The sequence below is a fragment of the Olea europaea genome, chromosome 18, assembly GCF_002742605.1.
Source record: "Olea europaea var. sylvestris chromosome 18, O_europaea_v1, whole genome shotgun sequence".
Classification (NCBI taxonomy): domain Eukaryota; kingdom Viridiplantae; phylum Streptophyta; class Magnoliopsida; order Lamiales; family Oleaceae; genus Olea; species Olea europaea.
The window spans coordinates 14,505,020-14,510,490 of NC_036254.1; positions in this window are offsets into that span (position 1 = coordinate 14,505,020).

Genomic DNA, 5,471 nt, shown 5'->3' on the forward strand with positions numbered 1-5,471 from the left:
TAAGAGAGAGAGAGAGGATATGAGTGAAGACCTTCAAAAATGCACTATTTATGGTTGGAGCGTGGACGGTGGAGGGACCAAATTAAAGTTGTAGTAGTTTCAGTGTAATTGCAGGAGTAAGTAGCTGTTGGATTCATCTAATTTATTATTGCGTAGTTGCCACGTTATTGATGAGTGGATACCATTCTTTCTTTTCTTCATATCAATTATCCAACCGTTCCGTTCCGTTTCGGTCCCTCACGGAGGTGGCAGTGGGGCATGTTTGATAAGGAAAAAAAAGAATGATATTAATTTGTACAGTTTCAAAACCATTTCGTAGACGTTTAAATGTTTTCTACAATACATTATGGACCGTGCTGTGTGCACAGCTCGACACACAGCACGGTTGACAGCCCCCTCACATCGAAACTGGCCCACACACATTAAAAAAATAAAACCAAGGTGGGGCCCCCTCATTATGAGGGGACCGTGAACCATGATGTACAGCAAGTATTGTACATCTGGTTTAATCCATACATTATTCACGAGCTTATAAACAAATGATAATGAGACCCCCGAAGATGTCATGTCATGTCATATCCATCACCACTTATAAAAGCTTTTGTTTGGAAAAAATTTACGAATGATTTAGTTTAAAAATAAGTAAAAATAAGTGTAGATGAGTGGATAGTACTTCTAAATTTATTAAAATATGTGATTAAAAGTGATATTTGACTATTTACAAATTGTTTATAATCTTCAATATGTCCCTTCACGTGTAAACTACATGGACATGCCCAAATGGAAACAGACAATAATTCTAGTCTTTTAGATCTAGTGTATGAATTTAATAACGTATTAATTACCCCATCTAATAGCATAAATATAAAACTATTAGGGAAAATCATGTGTATTACCGTACTAATAATAAATTTTATCCATGTTTGATTCTAATTTTTTGTCTCCAAATTCATTGTCAACCATATATTTTGTGGGATCCATGATTTTTATCAATTTTTCAACAAATTTTTTTTCCTTAAATCAATGAAAATTTTGATATTTAACAAAACCAAAGAGGGCTTTGGCTTTTAACACGTACGAGGCCAAGGGTGTAAAAATCTACAGCAATCAACCACCACGAATCATTCATGATTTCTTTTTTGTCTTTTGAGGAATTTGATGCCTTTAACTTCGAAAATCATCCAATTAACCGCAGCCAACTAGTCAAATATACTCTCCTATACTATTACTTATAATTTGTGGGGAAAATCATGAGAAGTTTAAGTTTATTTAAACAAGCGCAAGAAAAATAAAGGAAAGTTGGTGATCATTTCTTAAATAAAGGAAAGTTGGTGATCATTTCCTACTTGTTATAGATAATTCCAGTCAAATTTAAGAAAATGCCCTCCAATTTCATGGAAAATTAAAAATGTTGTTATAATGTCTTTATTACGATTAAAAGAATGTGAAACTTAGACTTGTTCCTTTAGCAAGTTGTTACTCCTCTCCTAGAATAAGCTTTCAAACTATTCTCAAATAAATTTATTTAGTCCAGTTGAATTTCATGGGTCAATTAGAGGCAGGCTCCACAACCTTTCATCATCTGGGAAATTGTTGAAAATTGTTTGAATTAGTGGATTAGGTCAACTTTAAGCTCTAATTTTAATGGGACCCTATATTTCGAGTTTAACGGTACTAAGCATATTCACATTCTACTCCATGATTTTAACAGGCCCGTGATCAATTTGTGTGAAGATAAATTCTCTAAAAATCACTCATGAACCAGGAGATACCCAATGCCAAAATGGACACAAGCGTGAGAACCAATTGCATTAGAAGGGAACTGTGTGACTTCCATTATCTAGGCTTATATAAACAGTTGACTGTTTAAAGCATCTTGCTATTGATTGACCAAGTAAATATGATAAATTTTAATAGAAAAACTTCAAAGTCTTTGGCTACTTATTCCGAAGTAGTTTTCTTCATTTATATTTCGAAAAAAATATTAAATGTTGCTTGGAAAAAGTCGACATATATGTAGGGGATTGTTGGAAATGTTTTAAATTAGTGAATTGGGTCAACTTTGAGCTTCAATTTTAGTGGGACCCGTATTTCAATTTTGACTAAAACAACCATATTCACGTTCTACTCGGCGAGGTGATTAATGTGATATTTTTTTTATTGAAAATAATTTAGAATTAAATGAAATATTTGATATCAAAATAACCCACTTGAAACTATAAATTAGTGAAAATTTTGATTTACTAAAAATTGCTAAATATTTATCTCACCTAGGAAAGTTAAAAAGTTTTTCTTCACTTATACTCTGAAAAAATCTTAGATGTTGTTTGAAAAAGTTCAAATTCATGTAGGGAATTGTTGGAAATGGTTTTAATTAGTGAATTGGATCAATTTTTACTCCAATTTTAGTAAGACCCGTACTTCAATTTTACTGGAACCAAGCATATTCACGTTCTACTCAACGAGATGATTAATGTAGTATATTTATTTATTGAAAACCATTTAGAATTGAATGAAATATTTGATGTCAAAGCAATCCACTTGACAGTATAACTAGTTGGGAATTTGATTTAATGGAAATTGCTAAACACTTATTACATATAGGAAAGTTAAGAAACTTTATGGAAGTTTAGCAATAATAATCAAATTCTTGGATACTTAATGGAATTAATTTTAAACAGTAATTTTTTATTTCATACCGTTGGCTTTTCTTAGGTATTTTCTAGTCTGGATCGGCTGTTAATCGACCTAACAGACTTTCATTAACTGACTTAAGGAACGCAGTATTTATTTTGAACAGTGTTATTTGTTCGGGTTAGAGGGATATCTGTACAGTGACGATTGTTTTGAAAAGGTTTGAAAGACGTTTAAATAGTCATGAACGAATCTATAAATAGCCTACCTTGCTACCAAAATAGTTACATCATTTTCATTGCAAATTTTCTCCAGTTAGAATCTCTCTCTTCTGATATTGTTCTTGACGTAAAAGCACTTCATTGAGTTCGTTGGAATCCTGTTGTTTGCTATGCTGCTTCCATAGAAGACATAATTCATTTTATCCTAGAAAATTATTGATATACGCCTTTAGAACATTTAAAGGCAGGAAATTCATTTTTAAGAAAATATCGTGAATTTGGTGGGCTCGAATTAACATTCTAATCATGTTATGCTGTTTAAATTACAATATAGTAATTTTGTCAGTGTATTATTTTTAGATTGTTCGAAGAAGGTACTTATATTCCAAAAAAACAACAATTATAAATCTTCAATCTTAAAAAATGAGGATTCTAGGGCCTAACATACTTAATTATGTGGATTTGAATAACCACATGACTGTAATCATCATTGTAGACATTAAAATCACATTCGACTTTAAATGATGCACAACTAGATCATAAAAGTAGTTAAACCACTTAAAATTTATCTCCAATTCAACTGAAAGTCGCGCACAATTTAACATCCAAATTGATAATTTTCGTCACATAAGGACCTAAATTCCATATTTGACTATGTTAGGATACAAAATCTCACTTCTGAAAGTTAAGGAGTATAACCACCAAGGTAAAAGTTCAAGAGGTCCACCTTCGGTTTACCCTTATCTAACAATCATACATATTGAACAAGATTGAATAATACACTAATAGTACTAAACTACCCCCAAGGCACATCTCCAAGTGGTAAAAGGGGAAGGTGGAGAAATCCAACTTTGCTTGAGGCTGTTGCGTCAAGGGTTCGAATCCTGAAATATGGATTTGGCTTTTGGGTAAGTGCAAGTGTACAAGCAGCCTTCCACCCTGTACTCTTGGNAAGGGTTCGAATCCTGAAATATGGATTTGGCTTTTGGGTAAGTGCAAGTGTACAAGCAGCCTTCCACCCTGTACTCTTGGAGGTATAACCTGCGATTTACCTCCCTTACGATGCTCCATGGTAGGGGTGGTGGGGGACCCTTAAGGTTAGGGTTTAACCTTTTCTAATAGTACTAAACTAATTCAATAACGTACTTTCTACTACCAAATAAGAAAAAATGATAATAACACTAATAACTACTTCATTTGAAATTTATTTCTAATATATTTAGAGTGACTATAAATAAATTTCAAAATGATGATTTACTGTTACACAATGACGAATCGCTAGATCATTTAACACAAGCCACACTCTAACACCGAAAAGCACCTAACACATCAACATAAAGTGAGGCGGAATCTGAGGTGAATAGCATCCAGTCCGAAGTAGTGTAAACAAAATCCGAGCCGCAATGCCTAGAAGTTTCGGCATTAGATACTGATCTTTTAGGCTATGTTTATATATCAACCGCCAAATCATTTAACACAACCTAAGTAACTACCATTTCTCTTTCCCTTTTGAGATAATTTAAAAGGTCCGATGATCTTTGCTACTGAAATCAGTTGTGCAGATTATCATCAACTAACTTGATTTTCGGAGTGTTCATGGCCTCAACCACCATTGTTGGGAATGGCCATGAACTGCTGATCATTTATGTTCAACATTTACTATAGACATTATGTTGTATTGTGCAGTAGTTGAAAATTATTTCAATCAGAGCCCTACGCTTCCCATCTGTCACCTAATTAACTGCCATTAAATATATTGCTATTCAAATGGGAAAAAGGTCCTCACTGGTAGTTGATAATAAATGGACTGGCCATTTTTTCTTGAGACTAAATTATTCTCTCTAAACATTTCACATAACCTTTTTTTTAATCCTTATGTAAAAGTGTTATTTTAAAAAAGATTCTTGCCTTCTTTTCATTTTTTTAAAGCAAAACCACCGAGTATTTAATAACCAAAAGGAAAAGGACATAAGGGGTAATTATATTTACACTACAATATTTGTTTGGATAATTCTATTCACATCACAATTTTATTTTTCATAAATGTACCATATTTTAATTACATTAAAGGACTCTAACATTTACTTATCATCGTAATCATGTTTTCAACTTTTTTCTGTCACATTATTTTTCTTAATAGATCATTGGTACATAACACTTTTGTCTAAAAACTTTATTAGCACACTTTAAAATAAAGAGAAAACATTTATTCGTACTTCTGTGTTTGTTATTATATTTTACTTATGCCCTTTTTGATCTCCATTAAATTAAATTACATTGCATTCCATTTTTCTCTCTCCTATTTTCAACCACACAATCTTTCATAAAATAATATTATACGTAAATCGAAAATTTTTCCTTCTTTTTCAACCACCCATTTTTCTAAAAAATACTATTCCCCCCGTTTTCATTTTCAGGTAATGGGGATCAAACATGGGCTTATTTAGAATTACGAGAGCTAAATAAGTCTTTTTACGTCGTGTAATAGAATTGTTGAATGAGAATTGTCATCGAAGACAATATATGTTAATTAATGAAACGTTGAAGATAAAAATAAGACTAAAAAAGTCCATGACATAATTATGACAAAAAGGTTAATGACCTTTAATGCAATTA